We start from the raw sequence: 16,253 nt of genomic DNA, 5'->3' as shown, positions 1-16,253 counted from the left end.
CATCAAGCCAGCATAACAACAAACGGATCTTCATTTATCCGGATTATACTGCTGCTGTGAGGAAGCGTCGGGCTACTTTTAAAGAAGCAAGAGAGCTGTTGAGCAACTAATTTGGAAATTCTAGTTTTGAGGATAGTTACTTCACTTCATTGTTTTACTCATGCATAGCACTTGTAGGGCTTAGTTTAGTACCAAGTGTTCTTGTTGATGGTATGCTCAACTGGAGATGGAGCAACCTACATTGTTGGGCTGACTGCCTTTAGGGATGAGTACCAAGAGCCTTTATTTTCTTATTGTTTTTTAGTTTTTCACAGTTGTTTTTTAATTTGGTTTGAACTATATGTTTGTATTATTAGATCCAACTATTTTCTTCAAGGACTTGATGACATGGCATATCTTTTCAAATTCAATGTAACATGACATCACAAAGACAGATAAACAGAGCTCCTGGCTCTGTCTCCTTCATTTCATGGAACATTAGAGGCATGGGCAACACAATTAAACACAACAAAAATTTTTTGCCATTTGAGATCATTTAACCCAGACGTCACATTTTTACAGGAGACGCATTTAAGGTCAACCATCACAAAAGGCTGAGAAATAACTGGATTGGTCAGGTCTACCATTCCAACTTTAACCACAACTCAAGGGGTGTTGCAATTCTTTTTAGGAAGGGAGCCTAATTCAACCATACCACAACGATTAAAGACCCCAATAGTAGATTCATTATATTAATAGGTAGGCTCTGCAGTTCTCCAGTTATCCTTGTAAATATGTATGGCCCCAATTGGGATGATCCACAGTTTTTTACTAAATTAATTGCCTCTTTACCTGATGTTAACACCCATCAGCTTATCATAGCCAGAGATCTAAACTGTGTATTACATCCACAATTAGATAGATCAAATCCCAAACCGGACAGCCAACTATCTAAATCGGGTAATGTCCTTGAATCTTTCATGCAGTCCTACAGTCTCACAGATCCATGGAGGAATCTAAATCCAGATACGAAACAATTCTCATTCTTTTCACCTGTCCACAAAAGCTACTCAAGGATAGACTATTTTTTAATTAACAATAATCTCCTTCTACATGTTACCAATTCACAATATCATAGTAGTGTTGTATCTGATCACTCCCCTGTGCAATTGGACATTCATTTCCTAGATAATGTCCAGCCCCAACGAACATGGCAGCTTGACCCCTCTCTATTGTTCATGCACTGAATTTAAGAAATTTGTTACCGAGCAAATTGACTTCTTTCTTGAAACAAACGACTGCTCAAACATATCACAACGCGTTCTGTGGGAAGCACATAAAGCCTACATTAGAGGTCAGATAATTTCATACACAGCCCATCAGAATAAACAACGCAATAAACATCTTTCAGAAATTGAGCAGTCTATCCTGGACATTGATAAAAAATTCTCAACATCTCCCACATCAGAATTACAGAAAGGGCACATTTTGCTTCAGATGGAATTCAACAACCTCTCTACCCATCAGGCAGTAAGAAACTTACTTAAAACTAAACAAAAACTTTATGAACACGGACAGAAAGCAGGTCGACTATTCACACATCAACTCCGTCAAAGAAACAGCAACTCCCAAATTACAGAGAGTAACATTGGCCCAGGTGTTATTACATGTGAACACAGATGCAAACACATGCACAATACAATATTTTCTAGACTCTCTAGATATTCCCACTCTTAACTCAGATGCTCAAACCTCGCTTGATCAACCTCTTACCACTAACGAGATACAAGCTGCAATTAACTCCATGCAGAGTGGACGGGCTCCGGGACCCGATGGGTTTCCCATTGAATATTACAAGACATTTGCATCCAAATCAGTACCTATCCTGAAATCAGTGTATGACGAAACTTTGGAAAATGGCAGCCTACCATCAACCCTTACTCAAGCAACCATATCACTAATATGGGAAAAAGACTCCACTCGACTGCTCATCTTATAGACCCATTAGTCTCCTCTGCTGTGACTATAAAGACCAAATCACTGGCAAATCGATTGAATGATGTGATACCAACACTTACACACCAGGATCAAACTGGTTTCATTCCAGGTCGACAGCCATTTTTTAATATGAGGCGCCTGTGGTAAGTCTATCACTTGACGCTGGAATGGCCTTTGATAGAATAGAGTGGGAATACCTACACGCAGTCATGAAGAAATTTGGATTTGGGGAAACATTTTGCAATTGGATTAAAATTCTGTATGGCAACCCTACATCGGCTGTTAAAACAAATGGCTTAATATCAATATACTTTCCAATATATAAAGGGACACGTCAGGGCTGTTGCTTATCACCATTTTTATTTGACTTAGCCATAGAACCTATTGCTATTGTGGTGAGGGGTGACTAAGGTATCAAGGGCATCACGAGAGGAAACACAATCCATAAGGTTGCGCTTTTTGCGGATGACCTACTTCTTTTTGTTGCCAACCCAATTCAGTCTATACCTCATCTTCTACATCTATTACAGAAATTTAGGAGTTTTTCAGGCTATAAATTAAATTTAACAAAAAACTTTTTATTCCCTATAATTGACACGAGCAAAGCATTATATTATGACCCCTTTCCCTATAAAACTGAACATCAGTCCTTTAAGTACCTAGGTGTGAATGTAACCAGTTCATTTAAAACACTTAAAACAGCAAACTTCGACAGTTTATTAGAACGCACAAAAAAAGACTTGGGCGGCACGGTGGTGTGGTGGTTAGCACTTTCGCCTCACAGCAAGAGGGTTGCCGGTTCGATCCCGGGCGTGGGAGCCCTTCTGTGCGGAGTTTGCATGTTCTCCCCGTGTCAGCGTGGGTTCTCTCCGGGCACTCCGGCTTCCTCCCACAGTCCAAAGACATGCAGATTGGGGACTAGGTTAATTGGTAACTCTAAATTGTCCATAGGTGTGAATGTGAGCGTGAATGGTTGTTTGTCTCTATGTGTCAGCCCTGCGATAGTCTGGCGACCTGTCCAGGGTGTACCCTGCTTCTCGCCCGATGTCAGTTGGGATAGGCTCCAGCCCCCCCGCGACCCTCAAGAGGATGAAGCGGTTAGAAGATGAATGAATGAATGAAAAAAAGACTTAGAAAGGTGGTCATTCCTCCCGATCTCACTGGCAGGTCGCATTAATGCCCTTAGGATGACAGTATTACCAAGATTAATACCAGTACCAAAAGTACAAGATTTTAAACCTTCACAATGTGTAAAGAACCTGGGCGTCATTTTTGACTCTGAGCTTAGTTTTATTCCACACATAAAAAATCAGGAGCATCAGGACTGCAGAGACTGTTGATGTTTTTAAAAGGAGGCTCAAGACTCACCTTTTTAGTTTGGCTTTGAACTGTTTTCTTTTACTCTTTTAATTCTTATATGTTATTTTAATTCTTATATTATGTTATTTTAATTTCTAATGCTTTTAAATGATTTATTTTTAAATCCTTATACATCTTATTATTATTACATTTCTAAATCTTCATTTATTTTTTTATTATTTTATCTCATACTTGTTTTATCTTACCATATTGCCTTTTAGTCTTTTAGTTTTTAGCTCCAGTGTTTCCTCATGGGGGGCCTCTGCCCGCGGGGACGTCGTCCTGGAGATCCCTCGGGTCTGGAGGACTGGGGGGGGCTCTGCACCATGTGTGGAGTCCACCCTAGTCTATCTGGGTCGGGGTGGTCTCTGTGGCGGCGCTCCCTATGGCCGTAAGCTGTGACACCTCTCAGTGTGGATGAGATCCCCATAGGTGGTTCTTTCCTCACCTGGTTCCTCAGTGCCCAGCCATGTTATTGACTATATTGACCGTGTGTGTGTGTGTGTGTGTGTGTGTGTTTATGTGTGGCGGTGGGAGGGGTGGGTTTTCAATATGTATGTAATATTTTTGTTGTATGTTTTTATTCTGTGAAGCACTTTGTGCTGCAATTTTAATGCATGAAAAGTGCTATACAAATAAAGTTTGATTTGATTTGATTTAATGTATTTGTTTATAGCAATAAATAAATGTCTCAAATAAATAAATGTATCTCAACTTTAATATGGAACCATTCAACACCCCGAATGAAGAGAATTTATCTAGGAAGACCTAAATCTTAAGGAGGACTGAGTCTCCCAAATTTTCTTTATTATTATTGGGCATCGAACATTTCCAAATTGGCATATTGGATAACAACATTCTCCGATAAAGACTGGCCCATCTGGGCAACAATGGAACTCTCATCACATGCATCAATATCACCAATCTCTCTGGTTACGGCTCCACTGTCACTATGTACCAATAGCAAGATTTTTTCCAATCCTGTTGTTTCCAATTCCATTAGAATCTGGATACAATTTCGCAAGCATTTTAATCTCAATCAGATGAGTGGCCTTTCTCCTGTGTCCCATAACCATCTTTTCACACCTTCACAAACTGATTCGAACTTTGCTGGCTGGCACCGACATGGATTGGTTTTCTTTGATGATCTATTTGACAAACATTTCGTCCTGTCTTTTGAATTCCTAGTAAAAGAACACAATATCCCAAAATCACACTTTTTCAGATATCTCCAAGTCTGTAGTTTCGCCTCCAAACATTTTCATACTTACCCCAAGCCGCCAAACAAAGACTTTAAGTATGATTTGTTAAACTTAAATCCATGGAACAGGGGTCTAATTTCTAAGACTTATAATATAATTCAAAACATTGACCCTCCAACGCACACTAAAATATGACAAGCTTGGGAACGGGACCTAGGAATTACAACTACAGATGACGTCTGGGTTTAATGCGTCACTAACATACACACCTCTTCTATATGTGTAAGACATGGGTTGATAAAATTTGTTCAACCCTAATGTTTTTTTCAACCTGGGCTCTATTTTCCGATCTACTTTTGTTTAAATGAGTAATAGGATGTTCAATATTTGACATTTCTCCAGTACGAAGCTAGGGCTGACTGTGACCTGCAGCCTGTGAGCGTGCGCTATATTAAGTAATAGGGCACTCAGACAGCGTCAAACAATGTCAAAATACGTCCACTTATATGCTTGTATGGCATATGGAATGAAAGATTTCTTATATATGTTACGGCTTGCCCTCGGGGCCCTGAATCGGCGGCCAGATGGAAGCAATTCAAACTCTGAATTTAAAGGGTGTGAGGCATCTCCAGATATCTGTCTGGCCTTCCTACCTACTGCCCTGTTAAATACCTCCCAGAGTTGTTGTTGGGGCTTACCAACCACTTTCCCTGTGGTTATATGTGCTACCGAAGTAACACTGCTCCCTCTCTCTCCTCGTCCGCTCTTCAGTTTCAATGAGCTCTGCATCCGTGTACGTCTGTGTACTCCATGTTCAAATAAATATGGTCCATCCAGATCCAGTTGGTCAAAATCGGGTAAAAATTCAGACATGTTTGTTGTGGCAAGTCAAAACACTCACTCAGAGAGTGAAAGTCTAGCTCTGAAATCTCATGTTTTGCAAGATTTGAGTTGTTGCAGGAAGTTACAGCTGGAGTGACCTTACAAACGCAAGGAGTTATTCTGTTTGGAGTAATCATGGCAGAATTTTTACCCAAATTTGACCAACTGGATCTGGATGAGTCATTTGAATTTGATGACCACCTGTATTTATTTGAGCACGGAGTACATGGGTGTACAAGGATGCAGAGCTCATTTAAATTGAAGAGCAGAGGAGGAGAGAGGGGGAGCAGTGTTACTTTGGTAGCACATATACTAAAATTGCAACAGGCAGAGGAACGTGTCTGAATCCAGCTAAAGGTAAACACAGACGTTCATTTCTCCTTTCTGTTATGTTGTCGGATAATTATACTAACAATCCAAGCCTATTTGTGTGAAAAAAAGCACTTTTAGGAGACGTATTTTGACATTGTGTGACGCTGTCTGAGTGCCCTATTATTTAAGCTCAGCCCGAGCTTCGTACTGGAGAAATGTCAAATATTGAACATCCTATCACTCTTTTTTTTTTAAACAGTATATTTATTGATTTTTTTCCCTTATACAACGAATAAGACATACATTGACATATGACAATACAACAAACAATACACACAATGGCATATATATAACAATAACAAAACAATACACATACAAACCTACATCTAAACAAAAATGACTGACAACACCCTACAAAACAAACACATAAACAACCAAAAGAAAACAAAAAACAAATAAACAAACAACAAGGCACTTAGCTATAGTGTAACCCTCTAAGCCTAGAGCACGACAACCATGCGTCCATAGAGGGTTCATTCATCAAATCTCATGGTCATTCACTAGATGAGATAGATCATTATTTTTGACATATTGAGCAAAATGATCCCACACATTCTGGAACACGTCTTGTTTATCTATTAAGTGCAACACACACCGGCGTGGCGCTGTGGCCGTCAAGTGCCGCCCCCCAACACACATTGGCAGCGGCGCGCAGCGGCGCCGTCGATGTGTATTTCCCACCCCAGCCCACTAGGTGGCTGTACCTACATTAGTTGCCAATGGTTGCCAACTGCTAGTAATGGAAGAAGAGGAAAAACTTTGAGGCAACAACAACTTGGATTTCACGGGTGAGTTTCTTATCAAAGTCGTCTTATTAAAAATTTGAAACAACCGGAGTTGATACTACGGCGGCCGAGACGTACATAAAAGGCTTTTCTCGCAGCGCCGGCCGCCCTGGAAATAGAGCAGTGGGCTGAAGCAGAGCGGCGCAGAGCGGCGCAGCGTGGCGCGTCAGCTGGCGCCAGTGTGGGTTGGTTCATAGAATATAATGGAGGCAGGCGTTTTGACGCACGGCGTATGGCGGCGGTGTGTGTTGCACTTTAGAATATAGGTGATTTTTTCCAAGGGTAAATACAGAGATAGTTCCTTTAACCATTTCGCAATGCTTGGGGTGTCTGCATGTTTCCACAATAAGGCAATAACTCTTTTAGCTTGTAGTAGACAGTTATCTATTAGAATTTGTTCATTATGTTTCATCTTATGACCATCTGGGTAGAGGCCCAGTATAAATAGTTTGGGGTCCAACTCAACATTGACCAATGAGATCTTTTGAACCTCTTGCCTAACCTCCTCCCAGAATTCCTGTACTTTTGGACATGTCCAAAGACAGTGGAACAGAGTGCCTTTGTCTTTTCCACATCTATTACATAAATCTGGTATTTTATCATTAAATTTATTAAGTTTTTCTGGTGTAATGTACGTCCTCATCAGCCAGTTATATTGTAAACGTTTTAGACGTGTATTACCCGTCTGGGTTTGGGCCACCTTACAGGCCTTATTCCACTGTTCCACTGTTAAATCCTCCTTTAAATCAGATTTCCAAGCATTGCGTTTGTGGTTAGAAGATTCTGGACAACTTGCTAACAAAAGATCATAAAATTGAGATATAATACCTCTTCCAAATGGGTTTTTATTTAAAGCTTTCTCAAATACAGACAAAGGAGGGATCTTCATGGAGTGACCCTGGTTAGACCCAATAAAGCTCCTTAGTTGTATATATTTTAAAAAAATGTTTACGAGGAATGTTAACTTGAGCAACTAGTGCTTCAAGTGATAACAAATTCCCACATTGGCAATCAAAAACGTCCTTTAGCTGTCCCAAACCCTTATCAGCCCAAAACTTAAAGCCCCCCATCAGATTTTCCTGGGGTGAAATAATCACTGCCCAAATTGGGCTAAAGCGAGAGATGGAAGAGGTATCTTTTAAATGATTTTTAACCTCCTGCCAGATACCAATCATATTTTTAACTATGGGATTAAAGGGCCAGTGTGTAATATTTGGCCTGGTTTATTATCAAATCTGAATCTGAATATTCTACCCATTAATATGTTTATGTAAGTGTATAATTGCTATAAAATAAAATTCATTTGGTTTTCGTAGCCTTATAATTATGCTTTTATATATATATATAGCAAGGGCCTTGCTTTAGAGACAGGGTTCAACGCTAAGGTTTTTTTTTTCACTTGCCCGGTCGGGCAAGTTGGTCAGAGATCTACTTGCCCGAAGTCAGTTTTTACTTGCCCTATAAAAATTGTTTAATTTAAGCGGCTATCAAATAACAAAGACTGCAGTTATTTTTATGTTATATAATCTTTATTCACACTGTATTTATTAATTAAAACAACATATGTCATGTATTGTAGCTTAATTCCTACACAAAAATGACAGTGTCAGGGCTTAAAGTGAAAAATTGGTCAATCGTTCTCCGTCTATAATTTTGCGCCCTACTTGAGCCATGCCCACCCCTATTTATTTTTCACCCCTCTCTCCAGTTCTGCTGTATTAACACCGGGTTTAATATATTTTGCTTCCATCTCTCTGCCCTGCTCTACTCTACTTCAACGCTACTTAGCTCTCTCTCTACTCTACCAGTAGACTACCACATCCACCTGTTGCACAAAATGCACACAGCAGTGTTTCCCCCAGGATGGAGTTGTAGCAGCGGAGGTGAAGCACACGCATGAAAAATAATTTTCACATGCGTGAAACTTTTTTGTATGCTTGCAAAGCACAGCCTGCTGGGATGTTTCTATGTATCTACTGGCACCAGAAGGGCTCTTTAGGACTAAGTACATACAGTACATGTGTGCACAGTATGAACAGGTGAAATGTCTGTCTAGCTTACATATGAGGTGTCTCAAGATTTAGGAACATACAATTTTATTGAATATAATAAAGTAAAAAGTCACTTGACATGCTGCTGTTTTGTGCTATGACCTATTTAAGTGTTGTAAGTTGTTATTTACGTGACAACACCTGAACGCAACACAAGCTCCGCATGAGTGCAGTGCTGAGCTGCCGTGCGAGCAGCGTGTTTGTCTGTGCGTAACAGCACTCTGTTGGTTATTTACACACTGTCCATTTCAATAACTTTGTCAGCTGACAAACTGCACCGGGCTCGGGGTCAGGTTTGGTCAGGAAAATGCGGCCCGAGCCGCTCCAGTGTGCTCAGCTGTGTGTGTGGCGGAACTCCGCTGTGCGCGATACAGAGAGCAGAGGAGAATTGTTAACGTGTGACCATGTAGAGACAGAAATGACACGATGGCATAACACCATAAATAGTATATTGTTATGTTATTATATGAAGCGTCCGTCGTGCAAAATAATATCAATGGGGGCTGTGGGCAGGACATTGTTACACAGCTGTGCCTGTGACTTCAGGCAGAGAGACTGCTGCATCAGAGCAGAAGACCACGTTTTAAAATACATTTATTTTATCAATTAGTTATTAACTTTTACTATTTTTAGCAACTTGCCCAATCGGGCCAGCCAGAGAACGCGTTTCGCGTGTATAAATAAACCAACAAAGACAGCGGAAGGAAGGAAGAAGGAGGAGGAAACAGCAGAGAGTGTTAGTAGTTCGTCGATGGAGAGTAGTGAAAGGTTTTTTAGTTATAAAGTATGCAAATGGACCACACTTACCACGCAACAGGAGAGAATGAACCCGAACCGTCATCTGCGAGGAAAAGAAGACGCAACTTCACTCCTTGTGATGCACTCTGTGCGGTGCTTTTCCTCCTGATGATATATCTCCCCAGTGATGGTAGCACCGAATCCCATTCTGTGCAGCAAAATGGGAGCCCTCAGCATCTAACTTCCTCATCTGTATGCTCCGGCTCAAACAGGTATGGCTCTGGATCTGTGTCCGCTACAAGAAACTCTTCAAAATCGCGTTCAAAGTCGTCCATTGCAGCTACTATAGTCCGGAGATATTGCTAGGCTAAATAAACAGCTGAGCTCTGTTTACAGGCTACGCTGTCAGTCAGTGTGCCGGCTGGAGATTGGTGGAGCAGAGAGGGGAGGGGGTGCCCGCTAGGTATTGTAAACGAGTACGTGCGTATGGAGTGTGTGTGTTACGCTAGAAGAGTCAGAGTTTGGGACGGAGTATTTTACCCCCTGGAGTGTTACCGGAGTTTTTGGAGTGCTCAAATAAACTGGCCTTTTTCCCGAATGCTACTCTGGTCTCCTGCTCGTGAGGGGTTCATTACAATATCGTAACATGGTTTAGATTTCTAAATAAACATTCACCTTGTCACTAGATAGACCTGCTCCTGAAAAACTCTTGTCTGCGCAAGGCTTTATGTCCCTACGAGGCCACCGTCATTTACCCGCTGGGAGGAGTGAGCGAGTGAGCCCTGCAATCTAGAATTTGACCACTGATGTCACTGTTTTCAACGGTTTTCAACCCATTTTACACAGTGGCCCTTTAATTGTAAATTATTTGAGATTTTTAAATGAATTTGAATATATGTAATTAGGTAGTGGGAGTTTTAGGGAACAAGATTCAATACCTCTCCATGTAGGTGATCCCTTCTCTGTGAAATAAAACATTAAGGTTCTCAATTGAGTCGCCCAGTAATAGTACAGCATGTTAGGGCACAATAATCCTCCCCTATCATAAGGCAAATATAAGAGAGACAAACGAAGCCGGGGGCGTCTATTATTCCAAATGAAATCACAAAATACTTTTTTCATTTTACAAAAGAAGTCTGGGGGTGGTGGTAGGGGGATATTCTGAAATAAGTACAATAGCTTAGGGAGTACATTCATTTTGAGTATATTAATTCTACCCATTAAAGAGATTGGCAAGCTTGACCATCTATCTGCTAACTTTGAAATAGAAGCCGTAGTTGGATTATAATTAATATTCACAATATCATCCAGTTTGGAAACAATCTGAATACCTAAATAGATAAAGGAATTCACGGTTTTAAGGTGACTGATGTGTTTAGATGGGTTAGACCTCTCTTTCGAATTAAGGAGCATTATAGATGATTTTTAATTATTTACTTTGTACCCAGAGATACGACCAAATTGTTCAGTTAGCCCCGTAAGAGCTGGAATAGATTGGCCTAGATTTCTAAGAAAAAGAATCACATCATCAGCATATAAAGCTATCCGATAATCCAGTCCTCCTAAGTTTATACCTGTAATCATTGCATGATTTCTAACAGCAATAGCAAATGGTTCCATTGCAGTTAAAAATAAAAGAGGGGATAAAGGACATCCTTGTCTGCAGCCTCTACCAATCTTTATCAGCTTTGATATTGTATTGTTGGTTATTATTTCAGCATAAGGCTCATTATACAGAAGTCTAACCCACCTGCAGAAATTATCCCCACAACCAAAATGATTAAGAAGGTTGAACAAATAAGACCATTCAGCCCTATCAAAAGATTCTCGGCATCTAATGCCAAGAAAGCTGTATCTGGTGCCTCTTTCTTTTCATATAAAATATTCAAAACCCTTCTTACATTATGAAAACCTTGGCGTCCGACTATAAAACCATTTTGATCATCTTTTACAATGCCTGGCAATAGACCTTCCAGTCTTTTGGCTAAAATTTTACACAGTATCTTCAGATCTGAGTTTAGGAGACTAATAGGTCGCATATTTTCACACTTATCATTTATTTTTCCAGGTTTTGGGAGGAGGGTAATTAAAGCTCCTTTCAGAGTAGGAGGGAGTATACCATTTCAAAAAGATTCAGAAAACATTTCCAGAAGGGGTGACTTTAGTTTTAATTCAAATTTTTTATAAAACTCATTGGGCAGACCATCTGGTCCTGGTGTTTTTCTAGAGTTCATATTTTTTATTGCCTCCGAGATCTCATCTAGAGTCAAATCTGCCCCTAATTTCCCACTATCCTCCTCCAGTATTTTAGGGATATTAAGGTTGTCTAAAAATAAGCTTTGGTCCATGTTCCCTTGAACTAATTCAGAACTATACAGTTTTTCATAATAGTCCCTGAATGCCTTATTTATTTCAGCAGGATTTGTAACAGTCTCCCCCTTATCATTTCTTAATACTGTGATAGTTCTTTCAATTTGTAGTTGTTTTATGCGCCATGCCAAGATCTTGCCTGATTTTTCCCCTTGATCAAAAATAGTTTAAGTTTCAACAAATTAGCTGCAGCTTTAGCAGCTGTTATTTCATTATTTTGTGCTCTTAATAATAACAGATCTTGGTGCATTTTAGGGCAGGGGTTCTTAAAATATATATTTTCCAAATATTTGATTTTAGTTTCTAATAATAATTCTTTTTGTTTGGCCTTTTTGGTTTTGGAACTGGTAAAGTTTTTAATCTGGCCCCTTATGAAAGCCTTAAATGCTTCCCATTTAGTACATATAGAAGTTTATCAGTATTAACTGCAATGTACAAATCAATTTGGTTTCCCAAAAAAGCTATTAGTTCTGAGTCTTGTAACCATTTTTGATGGAATTTCTATTTGGGAGGGTCCTGTTGCAGTCCTGACTCCACATACACAAGACTGTTCGGGGCATGATCTGAAATCAAAATGCTGTCATAAGTACACTCCTTAATTTTATATGTTAAACTTGCAGATATTAAAAAATAATCGATTCAGGAGTATGACCTATGAGAACTAGAAAAACAGGAATACATTGATACATCAGGATTTCTATCCCTCCATGTATCACTCAAATTTAATTCTTTTATAAACTGAAAAATAATTTTCCTGCTTTTGTTATGAGTCTTATCCAGGTGAGATGATCTGTCTTTCGTCATCATTATTTGGTGCATATAAATTGAGTAAATTAAGACTTTCTGTAAAAAGAGTGCCCTGAATTATCAGATATCTGCCCATGTGATCTGTTATTACATTAGTAACATTAAGTGGAATAGAATTATGTACAAGAATGCTGACACCTCTCACCTGAGTATTAAAAGGTGCTGAAAAAACCTCCCCCCGCCACCTCCTTCTAATGCTTATATCTTCTTTCAAGGCTAAGTGTGTTTCTTGAAGAAAAATTATTTGAGATTGTAAATCTTTTAATCTCCCCATAACTTGTTTGACTTTTTTGAGTTTTCGCATCCCTCTACAGTTCCAAGATGTAATCTTAATTTCTAGTCCACTGGTCATGGCTATCAACTCTAGATTTTATCTTAACGTGTAGATATATTAAAGTGCCTTTACTCAACAAAAATACAAAAAACATAAAATACACAGACATTTCCCACCATAACAAACATGAAACAAAAACCTTCATGCCCTTAAACAGGGCTTCCTCCCCCCTCCCTATTGTGTGCTTCAGTAAGGCTATCAACCATTCCACACTTTGTGAGGAATAGTCAAGCAACGCCATCCATCCTATCTTTAAGCATAGCCTATCCTCCTCTACATTAACTTAAACAGTGCCTTTTCTTCATAAAATTTAATCATTGGGCAATTTTTCTCATTCAACCATTGCACTCTTCTTCATTTACAAAAAGAAAAAAAGAAAAAAATCACATTATTGTCTTTTCCTACTTTAAATTAACCTATAACAACAGAGTTTGTCCTCAAACAGAATTATAATAAATTAAAATAAATTGTACAAATGGGCACTTTTTTCCCCTTCAAAAGTAAATACAAGTGAGGACTGTAGACTGTATCCTTTTCCAAAACATATTTTCTCATGGTATGTTTGACTAATCTTTGCATCAATCAAAGTAACTTGAAACTAAAAATAAGGAAATGTTACATGTTGCATCATAACATATTAAATATTAGCCTATATCAAAACTAATACTCTGTTGATCTGTTCTATTAGTATAGTACCAAACTTTTCCACATTTCTGAAGAGGCAACTTGTGTGTAACTTTTTAACCAACAACATATGTATGTCTAACAGCAAGTTATACAAAAATGAGGTAGAAATCGTAATAGAAATAGTTCAGACTAGATTAGCCTTTGGCCACCGGTAGCCCTTCTGTCTCTTCTCCCGACCAAAATAAAGTCCGCCACTGAGTACTTGATGCATATTTTAAATCAAAACATTAATACAGTCTCATAACAGTACAGTGGCTCTGCCCAGCTGAAACGCAGGGTGTGATAGCAGAAGGATACGAGAGTGATTGAGACTGACCGTAGTTATTAATGTTCTGTTGAATACAGCCTCGTACATTAGTGGGAGCTTAGCTGCAAGGCTATCAGGCTAACCCGTTCACTGGTCCTATCTTACCGCAGTTCATCCAGTGTTGTCCGCTTCCACTCGCCTGATGAAAGCCTCCACATCCGCTGGTTTTTCAAATGTTTGTGTTTTTTCCTTGTAGGTCACCAGAAGCCTGGCAGGGACAAGCATACCGTAGCGTATCCCCAGGGAGCGCAGCTTCTGTCTCACGGAGTAAAATTCCCTCTGTTTCTTGCGAGTCCCATCTGCCAGGTCCGGATAGAAACGCACCGGTCTGCCCTTGTAGAGTATTTCCTTTTGGGCTCTAGCTGCTTTCAACACCACCATTGGGGTCACTTCTCTGACCAACCCAGTGAGCCCTCCAGAGGAAAAACTTTGAGATTAGCGAGGTGGTACCTAGCGTCTTCGGGACCCACTTTTCGAGGAAGGCGCATGCATCATCTCCCTCCACCTTCTCCGGCAAATTTACCAACCTGAAGTTAGATCTTCTGGACCTTGCATCCAGGTTGGTAATTTCGCCTTCCATTCCTTTGTTTTTGTTTTTGAGTTTCTGGATCTTAGCTTGCAGGTTAGCAACAGTGTCTTCAGTATCAGAGATGCGGGTCTCTGCTTGCTTCACACGCTCCAAGCACTCTCCAACGTCCTTCCGTATTCCTTGAATTGCAGCCATTACTCCGTCATGTCTGTTGGAGAAGTCTGACTTTAAATCTTTAATGGCTACGAGGACTGGCGTGTTTGCAGATCCTTCCCCTGCGGAGTTTTCCTCCTCTGAGTCAGCCATTACACTAGCGTTGTCTTGCCCACTTTGTTTGGTCGAGCCAAAGTCTAATTTAGACTGCTTTTGGCTGCGAGTTTTGCTCTTTTTTTGCATTACAGTTGCCATCCCATGGCTTTCTAGCCAAATTACTGCCCTCTTTGCGATGCTAGACTGTTTGAATTGTGTAAAAGTTTTAAGTTTTTGAGGAGGCGATAGGCACAGGTTGAAAGAAACATTAGTTCTCCTTTAAGGTCCTTTACAGAATTCATTACTGTAATGACAGTCTAGCTAAAATATATCCATCTATTCACCCCATCTGTCCCAGATGTGTTAACCCAGTGACGCTAAGTCATATGTTTTGGTCCTGCCCCCTTCTCACAAATTTCTGGTACTCCATATTTGATTGCTTATCAGTTCTCTGTAATACATCTTTCAAACCTAACCCACTCACCGCTATCTTTGGAGTCACACCCATGGAAATACATACCACAAATACACAAAAGAGAGCAATAGCATTCAGTAGCCTCATAGCGCGCAGGCTGATCTTATTGAACTGGAAATCCAACAAATGCCCACCCTTTAAAAGATGGATTCAGGAGGTATTGTCTTTACTCCAACTGGAAAAAATCAGGCATACATTGAATGGGTCATGTGACAAATTTGTGAGAGTGTGGTCCCCATTTATTGAATATGTGAAGGAGTTAAATCTCTAATAGATCATGTTATTCAAGTGATATGTCTAGTCGATCTGTCTGACTGGTCCACTGATATTGTACTTCGGCATTTACAGTCTTAATAATGGATCCTCTCTTTTTTTTTTTATTCTGTCTTGCTTTGTTTATGGTTAATTAGTCGTCATCATCATTACATAACAGGAACTAAGAAACGAGATCATATTTCTCCTGTTTTAGCTTCTCTGCACTGGCTCCCTGTAAAATCCAGAATTGAATTTAAAATCCTACTGTTAACTTATAAAGCTCTAAATGGTCAAGCTCCATCATATCTTAGTGAGCTCATAGTGCCATATTATCCCACCAGAACACTGCGCTCTGAGAACACAGGGTTACTCGTGGTCACTAAAGTCTCCAAAAGTAGATCAGGAGCTAGAGCCTTCAGCTATCAGGCTCCTCTCCTGTGGAATCATCTTCCTGTTACGGTCCGGGAGGCAGACACCGTCTCCACATTTAAGACTAGACTTAAGACTTTCCCCTTTGATAAAGCTTATTAGTTAGGCTTATAAGCTTATAAGCTAGTTAGGGCTGGCTCAGGCTTGCCCTGTACCAGCCCCTAGTTAGGCTGACTTAGGCCTAGTCTGCCGGAGGACCCCCCTATAATACACCGGGCACCTTCTCTCCTTCTCTCTCTCTCTCTCTCGTATTCTATTACTGCATCTTGCTAACTCAGCCATTCTGGATGTCACTAACTCGGCTTCTTCTCCGGAGCCTTTGTGCTCCACTGTCTCTCAGATTAACTCATATCGCAGCGGTGCCTGGACAGCATGACGTGTGTGGTTGTGCTGCTGCTGGCATCCTGCCAGATGCCTCCTGCTGCTGCTGCCATCATTAGTCATT

At 40.1% G+C, this 16,253-nt stretch overlaps 1 protein-coding gene across 3 annotated transcripts in view; it reads left to right on the top strand.

Annotated features, from left to right (window-relative positions):
* LOC117253156 (uncharacterized) overlaps positions 1 to 16,253 on the top strand; it is an 87,275-nt gene that overhangs the window by 43,556 nt on the left and 27,466 nt on the right. The gene's annotated exons all lie outside the window — the stretch shown is intronic.

Source organism: Epinephelus lanceolatus, chromosome 9 (genome assembly GCF_041903045.1).
Source record: "Epinephelus lanceolatus isolate andai-2023 chromosome 9, ASM4190304v1, whole genome shotgun sequence".
NCBI classification, from domain to species: Eukaryota; Metazoa; Chordata; class Actinopteri; order Perciformes; family Serranidae; genus Epinephelus; species Epinephelus lanceolatus.
This window is presented reverse-complemented; position numbering and strand designations above follow the sequence as displayed.